This window comes from Polypterus senegalus, chromosome 12 (assembly GCF_016835505.1).
Source record: "Polypterus senegalus isolate Bchr_013 chromosome 12, ASM1683550v1, whole genome shotgun sequence".
NCBI classification, from domain to species: Eukaryota; Metazoa; Chordata; class Cladistia; order Polypteriformes; family Polypteridae; genus Polypterus; species Polypterus senegalus.
In genome coordinates, this window is record NC_053165.1 from 44,074,609 (window position 1) to 44,090,934 (window position 16,326).

A 16,326-nucleotide genomic window follows, 5' to 3' on the forward strand; every position below is an offset into this window, starting at 1 on the left:
TACATTGGCGAGGCAGAACTGGAAAGAGTGGAAGCCTTAAAATCTCTTGGCTTTTATATTAGTGAGAATCCTACATGGTCCCACATTACTATTCAATTGGTAAAGAAATCTCAGCTGCATTACTATTTCCTATGAAAGATAAAGAAATTTGGTAGCCAGAATCCTTGGTGGCGTTGATGGAGGAACTAAAGAGAACATTTTTACCAATGCATTCAAAGTCTGGTTTGGTAACTGCTCTGCATATGTCGGTTAACGGTCGAGCTTCCAAACCATTTGAGGGACAGCTTTTCCACTTCTAGAGGATATTAACCATTCCAGAGATCTCAGGAGGGCTCACAGCATTAGAAAGGACAGCATCCACCCACAAAGTGGTCTACTTACATGCTTACCACCAGGCAGATGCTACAGGAGTGTGAAACAACAACAACAACAATATTTATTTGTAAAGCACATTTTCATACAAATGATGTAGTCCAAAGTGATTTACAGGATGAAGAAAGAGAAAATTAGGCAATACTAATTAACATAGAATAAAAGTAAGGTCCGATAGCCAGGGAGGACAGAAAAAAACTCCAGATGGCTGGAGATAAAAAATAAAATCTGCAGGGGTTCCAAGGCCACATGACCACCCAGCCCCCTCTAGGCATTCTACTTAAAATAAATGACCTCATTGTATTCAGGCTTCACATGGAAGAACTTGACGATGACGGTCATGTGGACTTCTGACCTTTAATCCATCAATGTAGGTATATCATGGTGCTTTGATCGGGTGGTGGTGGCACAGATCGCCACCACAGAATACCTGAAAAAGAACAGCAGAGAAAGTAGGAGTTAGTATGGATTTCAGAGCCACCAGGAATTATAATGATAATTACATGCATATACAGAATATCAGGATTAAACTAAAATGAAGCTATGAGAAAGCCATGTTAAAGTAATGAGTTTTTATCAGTGTTTTAAAGTGCTCCACCATATCAGCCTGGCGAATTCCTATTGGCAGGCTATTTCCAGATTTTAGGTGCATAACAGCAGAAGGCCACCTCACCACTTCTTTTAAGATTAGCTTTTGGAATTGTAAGGAGACACTCATTTGAGGATCTGAGGTTACGATTTGGAATATAAGGTGTCAGACATTCCGATATATAAGATGGAGCGAGATTATTTAAGGCTTTATAAACCATAAGCAGGATTTTAAAGTCAATTCTAAATGACACAGGTAACCAGTGTAGTTACATCAAAACTGGAGAGATGTGCTCAGATTTTCTGTACATAGTTAAGATTCTGGAAGCTGCATTCTGCACTCGTTGCAATCGATTGATGTCTTTTTTGGGTAGTCCAGAGAGGAGTGCATTACAGTAATCTGGTCGACTGAAAACAAAAGCGTGAACTAATTTTTCAGCATCTTGCAAAGTTATCAGAGGTCTAATTTTTGCTATATTTCTTAAGTGAAAAAATGCTGCCCTAGTAATTTGAAAGCAATGGCTACAAGAATACGGAACAGTTTTTATCCATAGATAATTAGACTTGTGAATGATTCCTGTCCATTTGCTCTTCCCCTCACAATATCTGACTTTGCTGGTACGTGGGTCCAGCCAGTAATGTAACCACTCCATTTACCAATTGAATTATTATAGCTACATTACATGTTTGTTTTTTGGATTATATGTTTCAGTCTCACCTTCTGATTTATATGTTTACATAATGCTCATATTATTTGCACCATATTTGCTTACATTACACTACTCTATTTTTCTTATCTATTGCCTATTGTCTATGAGCACATTAAGTGTATTGTTTTGCGATTAATTTGTGTATACTGGTGGCTTGAAGAGCACACAGAGGTAAGATTTACTTTGTACAGTGTGACTGACTGTTTACTCTGCACATTCTCAACCCAATTCAACTCACTTTCAGAGAAAACAATGTACACATACTGTATGAATGGAAAATCTGAACCAAGAAAATAAGAGTTGTGATCCCCGAGGATGCCCCTTTCAGTGTGAATGTCTAAAGGATAAAAACAAAAAGTAAGCACCAGTGTGCTCCGTCTGTGTGGTGGGATGCACTTAGGTGAAGACAGTTTTCTGAGGCAAAATAAAGACCAAAAGGAATGTGGTTCTGTGGGTAAAGGAAGTGACTTCATTAGTCTTCTGGTGGTTTCTCTTCCTCCATTTTAGGGAAAAAGATAGCAGTAGCGTCACACTCTTTTGCTTCCCTGTGCTAGTTCAGCAAAATGCGTGCGTCTAACAATGTATTTGTATTTATATAAATGGAACAGACCAAGGGTGAGAAAAAAGTGTCATGGGGGCACCAACTGGGTCACCCCCTTTAACATATTCATCAAACAGACAGGATTACCTGCTGTAGATGCAAAAGAAAGAGGAAAAGTTGCCATCTTCTCTGTCTTCAAATCTATTATCGTGCAGATCTATCTCAGAAGGCTCTGGGTCTGATCAGACGTTCTGCTTCTCTGGATGCCTGCTTTTAATGCATCTAGGGTGGAATGGGCGAGTCCAACGCGGGGTACAGTATGTGGGGCTAGGTCTTGTCACCTGTCTTTTTCTCCAAACTGGAGTGTAGGAAAGAGAAGAACATGGTTAACACCAGTGACCCCTCTCATCACAGAGTAGTAGTGCTTTTCTAAATATAGTCAGCAAGGTGCCCATGTGTAATAATATATATATATATATATATATACTGTATACGTTTATGTCAAGTGGCTTTCTTGTCATGCCATACATACACATTACCACAGCATATGGTGGTATGAAATACCATTCCCCAGTACTGCATAAAAATAAATACAGGACAACTGCAAGAACTATACTGTACTATAAATAGATGAATGAATAAATAAATAATAATAAGTAGCCCAGTGATATACTGGTGGCCTGTTCTGAGTTTGTTCCAACCTTGTGCCCTATGCTGGCTGGGAAAGCTTCAGCACCACCCCTGACCCTGTTAAGGACTAAGCGGTTGAGAAAATGACCGACTGACTAAATGATAGGTAACTGAATAGATAGTAAGAATTTGAAATAGATGGTAAACTAAATGATAACACCAGCTAATAATAAAAATCAATAGTAGTAGATTTAACAAATGTACTGCAGATTCATAAGCTACTAGAATCTTACAGCTTCTCCTGTACAAACTGGGAATCTGTGCACAATGTGGTGGAAATACGTTCAATGGTGTTGCTTTACTGGAGAAACACAAGTAGGGGTGCCAGGCACTACCCAGGAAGAGGCACCATGTTCATTTTTGTAAACTGGATTTGTAAACTGGAAAAGCACAAACTCACACACAAACACACACTCAGCTTTATATATTAGATTTTCCCTTACCAAATATAGACATTGTTCTCTTCTTTGTTGTATATAGCACCATCAGTACAAATAAATATCACTAACAATGGCAGAAGGAATGGTAAATGTGGTGAGATCACCCAGTAGAAAATAGGAGCAGCCATAAAACCTGGCACTTTCGGTTGCTATATGTCATAAAATAATTAAATCTCTCTGCCTATCTATGTTGTTTGCCTTTTCGTGACATTAACGTAAAAGACTTGGCATCATGAAATTACCCAGTCCATCTTTAAACAATCTTCTCATAAACTTGACATGTTGGTTTATTGATTTTAAGGATTACTTTTGACATAAACCGTCTGGGCTGCCATCATAACATAAACTGTTACGTGCCCCTGTTGTGCCAAATGCACCCTGAAACAACTTTTAACAGCAGAAAACTGCATTAGAACCCACTTCCCAATGTAACCATTCTTATCTTCCTCTTTCATCAATCATTTCTGACAAACCTTAGCTTTGTCGGCTAATCTGGGACTCCTGATCCAGTGACCCAGCCTTATATCTCCTCACAGACTGCTGTAATGAGGCAGCTGACATATTAATTGAAAAGAACACTTGTCTCATATTTCTTCTGTCTGCAAAAACTTACTGGAGAAAGTAGAGGTCCATTTAAGAGACACCTCAGGTCAGCAGCATTCATTGAGGTAATTAGGCTTTAAGTACTGAAGAGAAAGATTGCTGATTCAATCCAAAATCCTATGATTTCTAGTATGAAAAAAATGCTATCATATTTTTATTAGACTTTGAAATTCTGGAGCTTAATCCTATCAGGTCACATGGGCTAACATAATAAATTTCTGCCAAGTCTTATGGAAGGAGCATCTGGAGTGTTGCATTAAGTTTAGTTATTTTTTTGTCAGTGAAATAAGTCAAATTAAAAAAATGAATTTTGAAATATCAAAAATCACATTTGTTTTTTGCATACAAAAGTGGAACAACCAGAAGATGACATTTAGTGGAGTGCAATATTGGGAGCAATAAGAATCATTAGGTAAAATACAGTGGTGTGAAAAACTATTTGCCCCCTTCCTGATTTCTTATTCTTTTGCATGTTTGTCACACAAAATGTTTCTGATCATCAAACACATTTAACCATTAGTCAAATATAACACAAGTAAACACAAAATTAAGTTTTTAAATGATGGTTTTTATTATTTAGGGAGAAAAAAAAATCCAAACCTACATGGCCCTGTGTGAAAAAGTAATTGCCCCCTGAACCTAATAACTGGTTGGGCCCCCCTTAGCAGCAATAACTGCAATCAAGTGTTTGCGATAACTTGCAATGAGTCTTTTACAGCGCTCTGGAGGAATTTTGGCCCACTCATCTTTGCAGAATTGTTGTAATTCAGCTTTATTTGAGGTTTTTCTAGCATGAACCGCCTTTTTAAGCTCATGCCATAGCATCTCAATTGGATTCAGGTCAGGACTTTGACTAGGCCACTCCAAAGTCTTCATTTTGTTTTTCTTCAGCAATTCAGAGGTGTATTTGCTGGTGTGTTTTGGGTCATTGTCCTGTTGCAGCACCCAAGATCGCTTCAGCTTGAGTTGACGAACAGATGGCCGGACATTCTCCTTCAGGATTTTTTGGTAGACAGTAGAATTCATGGTTCCATCTGTCACAGCAAGCCTTCCAGGTCCTGAAGCAGCAAAACAACCCCAGACCATCACACTACCACCACCATATCTTACTGTTGGTATGATGTTCTTTTTCTGAAATGCTGTGTTCCTTTTACGCCAGATGTAACGGGACATTTGCCTTCCAAAATGTTCAACTTTTGTCTCATCAGTCCACAAGGTATTTTCCCAAAAGTCTTGGCAATCATTGAGATGTTTCTTAGCAAAATTGAGAAGAGCCCTAATAAAATACAAGAGCCCAAATTTTCTTTTTGCTTAACAGTGGTTTGCGTCTTGGAAATCTGCCATGCAGGCCATTTTTGCCCAGTCTCTTTCTTATGGTGAAGTCGTGAACACTGACCTTAATTGAGGCAAGTGAGGCCTGCAGTTCTTTAGACGTTGTCCTGGGGTCTTTTGTGACCTCTCGTCTCTACGCTCTTGGGGTAATTTTGGTCGGCCGGCCACTCCTGGGAAGGTTCACCACTGTTCCATGTTTTTGCCATTTGTGAATAATGGCTCTCACTGTGGTTTGCTGGAGTCCCAAAGCTTTAGAAATGGCTTTATAACCTTTACCAGACTGATAGATCTCAGTTACTTCTGTTCTCATTTGTTCCTGAATTTCTTTGGATCTTGGCATGATGTCTAGCTTTTGAGGTGCTTTTGGTCTACTTCTCTGTGTCAGGCAGCTCCTATTTAAGTGATTTCTTGATTGAAACAGGTGTGGCAGTAATCAGGCCTGGGGTGGCTACGGAAATTGAACTCAGGTGTGATACACCACAGTTAGGTTATTTTTTAACAAAGGGGCAATTACTTTTTCACACAGGGCCATGTAGGTTTGGATTTTTTTTCTCCCTAAATAATAAAACCATCATTTAAAAACTGCATTTTGTGTTTACTTGTGTTATATTTGACTAATGGTTAAATGTGTTTGATGATCAGAAACATTTTGTGTGACAAACATGCAAAAGAATAAGAAATCAGGAAGGGGGCAAATAGTTTTTCACACCACTGTACATTGCCTTTGTTAATATATATGAGATATGATAACAGTTTGTGGTGTGTGAAAAGGTTTGAGGTTTATAAAATATACGTTTGTGTGCATTTATAGCATTTCATATAGGAGCAAAAAAAAAGTAAGCTTGATTTGACAGTACTATAGTGTTGTTTTCAGCCATACTGCTTGAAAACCTGTTAGATAGATAGATAGATAGATAGATAGATAGATAGATAGATAGATAGATAGATAGATAGATAGATAGATAGATAGATAGATACTTTATTAATCCCCAAGGGGAAACTCACATACTCCAGCAGCAGCATACTGAAAAAAACCAATATTAATTAAAGAGCAATAAAAAAGCAGTGCAAGTTCTAAGTATCTATAGTTCTCCACGTGAGGACATATTTCCTAATATTTGTATAAAATGTACTCCTATCCTGCTTCTGTCTACACTCTGTGTTCTTGGTTAAAGAAGCGGTTAGAAAGCAGCAGTGAGTGAAAAATGGCAGGTAGAAGTTGTGTGGGAGCATCTTTAACAGCAAACACAGATATGTAGAAATGTCTAGTAGTTATTAAACAGTTGGTACTGTAATTCATTTAACCTTATATTTAATTTATGAAAGATAAAGCATTTCACAATCCAAATTTTAATAATGAAGCCAGTACAATATAAGTCCAGTATGAGGCTGGACTTTCTGGAGGCTCTCTTGCTTTCAGTAGGTTTACTTATGCAGGAGATAATCCAGCACTTTAAGCTCAAAGTTGATGAACTTGAAGAGAATGTAGTCAGCCTAGATTGTGGTAGAAAAATTGCCAGGTGTCCTTCAGGGAGACAGTGTGCACCCCCTAAAGTAGCTTCAGTAGAGAGAGGTGAGTTAAGATTAAACATAGACGCGAGATACAAGATTCACACTGCCTAGAGACACCAATCCCAGAGTTGGAAGTGTCCAACTCTTTTCACCTGGCAGAAATAGACGGTGACTCTGATCATTCTGGTTTGAGGTAAGCCCCAGTGGGTCACCTAAAACCAGTCCCAGTAAATAGGGAAGTAGTGAAGTAGTAGAGGGTCCAATTGTCATTCTCCATGTTGAAACAAATGACGTAAGTAAGGGTAAGCTGCCAGTTCTGAGATTCAAATGTAAAGAGGTTCAGTACTGAGAAGGTGATAACTGGCCAAAGTTGTCTTCTCAGAAATTTTACCAATGCTCCATGCCAGTCCAGGTAATATTGGGGAGACCAGTATTTTTAACATGTGGTTGAAATCTTTGTAGTAGTTAAAGAAGCATACATTTATGAAACACTGTGGCGCATTCAGGAACAGATTGGACAAGTACATTGTTCCCAAGGCACGATGCAAACTCCGAGGTGATCGAGCGTTTTCAGTTGCAGCCCCAAAACTCTGGAACGATTTGCCGTTGCACGTTAGGCAGGCTACTTCGTCAGCTGTCTTTAGATCCTATTTAAAAACACATTTTTACTCTCTGGCTTTTCACCCAGTATGATATGTTGGCTATCTGTATACGTTGGGTTTTCTTTCTTTTTTTTTTATTGTACAACACTTTGGTCAGCCTTGATGTTGTTTTTAAAGTGCTTTATAAATAAATAAATAAAGTACCACCTTGAAGTGCTACATTTGAACCAAAAGGGCATCAATATATGGGGTGGTGTATAAATAAGTTAAGACAATGATTGTTTAAACTAAGAAATTGGGTGGAGCAGTGTGTAGTTTAGGACAAGCCACGTTTATATCTTTACAAAAGGAAAAAATAATATAAATAATTCAAACCTAGCCTTCTTTGGGTAAATGTCTGTTCCCAGTGATCCCAGTAATTAATAATATTTGTTATTTCCACATCCATATATTTTATTTTAATCTTGCTGTTCCTACTGTCCTGTCTCTGATTCTCTAAATGCTGAAAAAGTATGTTAACATCAAGTTTTGCAGTATCAGCAATAGTCTTCTCTAACTTCCTTTAATATCTCTAACTTCCCTTTGATCTGTTGCTATCATGTGCTCATAAGAATGTACAGTAAGCACAAGAGATGTTTTTGCTTATAGGTCATCTTTTCTTCAGGAATAATCTCATTTTTCCCTTCCAATGAAGTGAAATTTTCTGTTGCTCCCAATATTTGGTGTGAGATTATTCTTCATTATACTATATGAATTATATGTTTTTAACTCTATCCCATTATTCCATATATTCACTGTTTATTTTTTACGTTTATTGGTTCTGTTCAAAACAAGAACCTCAGTATTTAAATATTTAAATTAAATTTGGACATGGACACTCAATACCTTGACATACTGAGCTGAAAACACCATCATTGATTACATCTTTGAATTCCTGTTCTTGTTCTCCACTAAATGGTGGGTTTTCTCAATTTATTTATGGGTAATTAAAGTAACCCATTAATCTAACATCCTGTTTAAATTTTCAGTATTGTTATGAAGTTGTTTGTTGGCACTACTGTCTGCCTTTCTCCCAGTATGCCTTTTGGCATGTTAGTTGACGTTTTAAACCCAAATATTATGACAATGATTAGACAGTGGCTAATCTACCAACTGATGCAGCTGATATGTACTGTCAATTCTCTGTTGTGCAGGTAGAATATCCTCCATGTTTTCTAGCTTGCCTGTCTTTTCTACCTAATACATATCCTATGAGCTTATGCAAATTTCCATTTCTAGGACTCAGACAGGTTTCTTTAGTGTTTTACTACATAAGTACTACAGCTGTTCAAATTTCTCATGCAGATGTTGTGACTGCTTGATCTGTCCTTGTAACAAATTGATATGGAAATGAGAATCATGTGGCAGAAATTTAAAGGAATAGTCAGATGAGATAGTAAGAATAAAGATCTGAGAATGGCAAACTAAACTATGTTTTTATCAGTATTTTTATTTAAGGTAAAAATTATTTCTAGGGCTTTGACGTCCAAGCAATTCAAATCTAGCATTTGCTTTTTGTTTTGAGTTAGTTTTAAGGCTGTTATCGTTGCCTTTTTTTTCAAAACCACTTCTGTTTTATGGGCACTGCCATTTTATGGCTTTGTTACCATATTGTGGTGACCCATTGTTATAGGTAGTGGCTTTAGAGGTGACTCAAAAATGCACGTCTTGACCATATGACATTTTAATCAAAACCTGAGAGTTAGCAAGTTCATTTCTTGGTTTAACTTTTAGGGTAGTGATCCCAAGGTGAATTCTGGCTTGTATTTTGGCTTAAGAGAAAGACTGGAAGAATCTCTGGATAAGAATGTTGGCTTAGTTTTTGATTATGTTTCATCTTCTGTTCCCATAACATTTCTATGTGGTTCCTCGTTCATTCTAGGCAGGACAAACAATGGGGCAAAACACAACTCAAAGTTGCTAAACAAGCAGTGGGTTATGACCAGAATCTCTTTTTTTGAGTTTAATAGCTTAATAAACTAGATATTTAATTTTTTAGCAAAAGGCACAGTTGACATTCTAACATAAATAACATAAATATTATATTTATGATATCACACACCATACTGTATGTGGTGAGTATGTCCCAGTAGTATGGGACATCAAAGCAACTGATTCAATCAGCAATTCAGTCAACAATATTTAAGTAACATAGTAATAGTAAGCAAAAAGAAAATAAAAACCAAACACTGTGGTTTCTTCTAAAGTTGTGACAGCAGTGCTAACAGTCTAGTTTCATATGGTAGCTATTTTCTGATATGGATGATGACAACTAAATCCAGGAGCATATTGACATTCTTCCCTAAACCTGCATTTTCCGGTAGGTCCTCTGTTGTTGTTGCTTCCCACTTTTTGGTCTCTTCAGTCCTAACTACAACCCCGGAGGTATCACAGTTACTGTCCTGTTTTAACTCAAAATGGTTGGATACTTGCGACTTTGTGCTTAACTCCCTTGGACATTATCCACCTCTTTCCTTCTGCTTACTTTTGATTGTGGCCCACCCATCTCTACTTCACTGCACTGGTGTCTCATACAGCTCCAGGCTTGGGGTACACACTATCTTCAGAAATGAAATTCAGGATGAATTTCAATGAAAGACAGCAATGTCTTCTACAAATGGAGAGGTTCTGTTTTAGCTTGTACCTCACTCTTTCTGCAGCTGATGTAAACTTAAGCTAGCACGTTGAGTGAAAACGTTTCATGAAGTAAACAAGGAGGACTGGAATTACGTTGCCCTCAACTGAACCGATTTTTGGGTGAACACGTTTTACCCTGTTTTAACAAATTTGAAAAGTACTTTAAAAAATGAATGAAAATTAGTTTTGCCTATGCGCATGTATCAAGTGCTAATGTATGATTATGGCTTCCTTTGTGCCCGTCTTCATCGGATTAAACTATCAGACGCCTGTTACACTACATGATTTTGTCAGGTAGTATTCTCACCCAACTCAAACACCCCTTGGTTACAACATGTGGAAATGAACTCATTATCTCAGTAACACCGCTGCAGTCAGAGTATCGAATATCAGCCCAGGCACTGCTTGTGTGTAATTTGTACATTACTTACTCCTCATTCTTGAATGTATTTTTCTCCAAGTACTTGAGGTTTTCCTCCCACATCCTAAAGACATGTGTTATGTTAATAAGTGGCCGGTTACTACTGGTGGCCCCATCTATGATTGGTTATCTTTCTTTATGTACAGTGTTGTACAAAGCAAGATAGGCTGTGATTCCTAATGACTCTGAACTGGATAAATGGATTCATACATAAAGGATAAATCAAATAAATTCCTCTTTTATTTGTAGAGTAAAATTTTAGATGCTTCTAAGCTTGCTCACTCCATGCTTTCTTGCTTTACTTCAAACCTTTGTGTGGTCTTGAGCTTTCTTGTTGTAAACCATCATTTAATTCATCTACTTAGCATCTTAGCACTTAGTGTCACTTTTTAAAATATTTTACTCTCTTAGGTTTCTGCTTTGGCTTTTAAGTGCTTTCACTCTTGTGAGTTTAAAAGAAGACAAAAATAACTGGCTACCACTTCCATTCCTGCTGCCTCTTCTGTCTCCCATATTTGCAAGTGTTTGGTATTGCACGGAATTTGGTTAATATACAGATTAAAACTGATTACAAAAAAAATACAAATCCATCCTATATATATATATATAAATATGTATATATACATGCAATGTATATGTGGTTAATACCCAAAAATAACTGGAATTGAAAAAAAAAGTTTTTTAATAATTTTTCTTTCTGAAACTTTAGTCTCCTTCAAAGTCCTCTCCATGTGAATGAATACACTTGTCTCAACGGTTTTCCCACTGGTGGAAACATTTTTGGAATTGCTGAAGAAGAACGTTGTCCAATGCCTGTAGCGATTTTTCTTTGACTTCCTCCATGGCACAAAAACACTTTCCTTTGAGTTCTTTTTTCATATGTGGGAACAAGAAAAAGTCGCATGGAGCAAAGATCAGGCGAGTAGGGAGGGTGGCAAGAACTCCAAGACACACCAGTCAATTCAGAAATCTCTTCAATAGTCCAATGACGATCTTCGTAAATTGCACTGCAAACATTTTCAAATTTTTTCAGTATTCCTTTCATCATTTCCACTTGTTTGAAATTCGAAAACCACTCATAGGCCTGTGTTTTACTTAAAGCTTCCTCTTTAAAAGCAGTTTCAAGCATCACTATGGTTTCAGCAGCTGTTTTCCCTAAGAGAAAACAAAATTTAACGCAGACTTGCTGTTCTTTATGATCACCCATTACAAAAATCGCAGAACATGTTTAATAAGCACCAAGAAAAACCGACACGGAATATCTTACGAACAATACAGAGCAACGCCACTTGGCAGACTGCCACAGAATACTGTAAGTATGCTACACCTAGCAGCAAAACTCGCAGCTAAGTCAGATTTCAGTTATTTTTTGGGTACCCCCTCGTATATATATATTTATATTTATAAGTCAGGGCAAAAGTAGGTTTACAGTTGTTCGCATGGAAAAAGCCATGAATGTTATGATTACTGCAGTGGGCTGGTGCCCTGCCCAGGGTTTGTTTCCTGCCTTGTGCCCTGTGTTGGCTGGGATTGGCTCCAGCAGACCCTCATGACCGTGTAGTTAGGATATAGCGGGTTGGATAATGGATGGATGGATGTTATGATTATTACTATAGCTTTATTTACTTAATAGCTTTGAAAAGAAAAAGGCAATTAATACAAATATATAATAATCAATAAATAAAAAAAAGAATAAACTCTTGTATTTCATGTACCGATTCACATCGGTAAATCTTCTTTTGCCCACCCCTATATGTACTGTATATATATATATATATATATATATATATATATATATATATATATATATATATATATATATATATATATATATATATATATGTATATATATATATATATATATATATATATGTATATATATATATATATATATATGTATATATATATATATATATATATATATATATATATATATATATATATATATATATCTGATAAGGCTCACCTGTGAAGTGAAAACCATTTCAGGTGACTACCTGTTGAAGCTCATCGAGAGAATGCCAAGAGTGTGCAAAGCAGTAATCAGAGCAAAGGTTGGCTATTTTGAAGAAACTAGAATATAAAACATGTTTTCAGTTATTTCACCTTTTTTGTTAAGTACTTAACTCCACATGTGTTCATTCATAGTTTTGATGCCTTCAGTGAGAATCTACCAATGTAAATGGTCATGAAAATAAAGAAAACACATTGAATGAGGAGGTGTGTCCAAACTTTTGGCCTGTACTATATATATATATATATATATATATATATATATATATATATATATATATATATATATATATATATATATATATATATATATATATATATACTGTGAACGCTGGCCCCGGCACAGACAGACGGACAACATATTTTGCTCCACACACTGTTTATTATACACTATTTACAAAGTCTTTGCTCACGTGCACCCCCAGTGCCTTCTCGCAATTCCCCAAAGTCCAGGCCCACAGTCTTTTGTGCCTTCCTGGCGGCCCCTTAAATAATGCCCCGGATGAGCCCCAGGTGTTTCCGGCCTCTGCTCTTTAGCCACGCCCCAGCGTGGCAGAAGTGTCGGCTGCTTTCCTGGCGGCTCTCCGGGCGCCACACAAGGTCTTCCCCCCGGCACTTCCTGGTGTGGCGGAAGTGCCGGGCTCCCGGGATAATTAGGCCCTGGGGCGCCGCCTGGCGGTGGCCACGGGTCCCTACAGGGCTGGGCTTCCATGCCCTGTACCGAGGCCCCTGCCTAACCAGGATGGACGCCCCCACTCCGTCTGGAGGAGGCACTTGCCCTCCTCTTGTCCTCCAAGGCGTCCCGGCCGGGCTCCAGCCCCAGCCGCGGACCGTACGGGATAAACCGGCATCGGAGCGCGCCTGGCGGTGACCACGGGCCCCTACAGGGCTGGGCTTCCATGCCCTTGACCCGTGGTCCCCAACAGAACCAGGACGGACGCCCCCTCGCGGTATGGAGGAGGCACAAGCCCTCCTCTCGTCCTCCTGGGCGTCCCGGCCGGGGACCACAATATATATATATGCCATTCTTAGTCTGAATCACATTCTGATTGTATGTGTGGTTACCTACCAGGTAACGCTTGTGATTGTTCTGCAAGTCGACAAACATCCTCCATGGTGCCCTCTTCAGTTGCGAGAAGCCGATCATAGAATGGTTGAATAGTTTATTGTCAACTAATGTAAAGAGTATGCGACACATTTTTCTAACCACCCATACAATCAGATTGTGATTCAGACTACAAATGCCATGAATGTAATTATCCCGATCTACATGCTGTCAGATAAGCGAACCACACGGCATGGCACAACGTAAAGAGGCTTTGCCGCTGATGTCCGTGGTTCGATCCCCAAGAGGGGGTGCAGTATGCCTGATGAGCCCAGAATTAGTGCGAAACACGTGTCACGTACTCTTTGCATTATTTGACAGTAAACTGTTCAACCATATATATATATATATATATATATATATATATATATATATATATATATATATATATATATATATATATATATATATATATATATATATATATATATATATATATATATATATCTTCTGACCAAAAGGAGTGCACTAATCCCAAAGAAATGTTGGGGTGCCAACCAAGCCACCCCATTTTTGACATGATAAAGTTAAACAAGTATAATAGGTGCACAATGGCACTATAAGGGGCAAAAGATAGAATCAGCCATTGGCTGGATTAATAAAGCTCTATAGAGCAGTCAGGCTTCAGGATTAGTCTGACGAACTGCTCTCCCCCAAAATGACACCCCTCCTTCCAGGAGTGCCCTGCTCTTATAGTTGAAGTGTCTTCTCTGAGCTATGGTTGGAAAATGAGACAAGACAATCGCTGATTGCAACTGTGTCCTAGAGTGGTAGTGTTTACTTCTCATGAGCCCGGAAGTTGACTGTCTAATGCACATGCATAGCTATATATATCACACACCGTATCGTCAGAAACAATTCAGATCCCTTCATTTATGATAACATTATTTTAATTCAAACAACTCTCAATACCCCCATTGACAAAGAGTAAACTGGATTTTAGGATTTTTTTGCAAATTTATAAAAAATTAAAAACTACAAAATTATGCATACCCTTTAGTCAGTACTTCATTGAAGCACCTTTGGCAGCAATTACAGCTCAGAGTCTTCTTGGGTATGATGTGACAAGCATTGTACCTCTGGATTTGTTTCTTTTCTGCCATTCTTACCTGCTGATTCTCTGAAGCTCAGTCAGGTTGGATGGAAACTTCCAGTAAACAGCTATTTTCAGGTCTCTCCACAGATTTTGAAGTGGGTTCAAATCCAAGCTCTGGTTGGGCCACTCAAAAACTTTCAGATAATTGACCCTACACCACTCCTATGTTGACTTTGCTTTCTGTTTAGGGTCATTATTTTGTTGGAAGGTTAATCTTCAGTCCAGTCTGAGGTCCAGAGTGCTTTAAAGCTTGATTTCATTAAGGATATACAGTACCTGTACTTTGCTGCATTCAGCTTTTCCTCAAAAATGGCTATTCTTCTAGTCCATAGCACTGAAACAGAACCCCAGAGCATGCTGTTGCCCCCACCATTCTTCACTGTTTTTGTCTCGCTCCCCACAGCAGCACTAAGCACTCAAAGGCACAGTAAACATAGTGCTTTCTGTTCCTTCTTCCTTTTTTCTCTCTTTGTCCCTTCGTCTCCACTCCTTCTCTGGCAAGCTTAGTCCACCTCCCCCGACTCTGGCTGCCTGAGTAGTAGCTGCTGGCTCCTTTCAAGCTACATCCAGGAGTATTCTAGGTGGCTCATTATAATACAATACAATACAGTTTATTTTTGTATAGCCCAAAATCACACAGGAAGTGCCGCAATGGGCTTTAACAGGCCCTGCCTTTTGACAGCCCCCCAGCCTTGACTCTCTGAGAAGACAAGGAAAAACTCCCAATAAAAACCTTGTAGGGAAAAATGGAAGAAACCTCGGAAAGGCAGTTCAAGAGAGACCCCTTTCCAGGTAGGTTGCGTGCAGTGGGTGTCAAAAGTAGGGGGTCAATACAATACAATACACAGAACAGAACAATTCCTTAAGACAGCATAATAATAAACATTTTAGAAGTACGGTTTAACAGTAGATGATATGACATAATTAGGTTTGGATATTTTTAGAGTCCTGGAGACCTCATCAATCTAGCTGCCTCCCCATTTGGCCATGCCACGGCTGAAACGTTGCTCCGATGAAAGGACCCACCTAGGAGGCCTGCAAAATAGCAGCTCGGGGGAGACAGTGCCCTTCATAAGCCATCTCACCCTATCCTTCCAATAAGGATGTGTCCCAGCCGTCCATTATAAAATATATATATAATATATATATAATATTTATACACAGATACATTATTTTTCTCTCACATTTGCAGTGTGTAAATGCATTTAATAAGGGTTAGGAGGCCACCAGAGATTTTGTTTTCTAATTTATCATGCAGACTCAATATGCTCATAGATTTCCATAGCTATAAAAGTGGTGAATATTTTATCCAGTTCTCATTGCCTTCTGACATGCTGTTCCTCAATTCTTTAAAACTTTGTTGAAGAAAAAATGAGCTTTTGTAAAATGTAAAATGAGACACAGTGCTAGCATTATTGATTGGAATGAAAAAAATAAAAAGCTGGAGCTGAAAATGCATAAAAGGTCATGCATGAAATTCTGTCTTTTGGGGCATTTTTCGATTGGATGGCATTCAAACACAGACACAGCTTAATGATTCTTATGGAGTTCCTTCAGAGAAAAATGATAGCCAAGTGAACTGTTACGCTCCACTGCCATGGCCGGGTGCAGGCATGCGTTTTGCT

The 16,326-nt window shown here is 38.3% G+C and overlaps 1 protein-coding gene and 1 long non-coding RNA gene across 3 annotated transcripts in view; one reads left to right on the top strand and one right to left on the bottom strand.

Annotated features, from left to right (window-relative positions):
* plxnd1 (plexin D1) overlaps positions 1 to 16,326 on the top strand; it is a 243,171-nt gene that overhangs the window by 16,441 nt on the left and 210,404 nt on the right. The window lies entirely within an intron of this gene.
* On the bottom strand, positions 757 to 15,265 carry LOC120540339. Its single transcript, XR_005635794.1, has 3 exons — positions 14,715 to 15,265; positions 2,359 to 2,569; positions 757 to 802 (listed from the first exon to the last, which is right to left on the bottom strand). It is a non-coding gene; the product is annotated as an uncharacterized LOC120540339 (long non-coding RNA).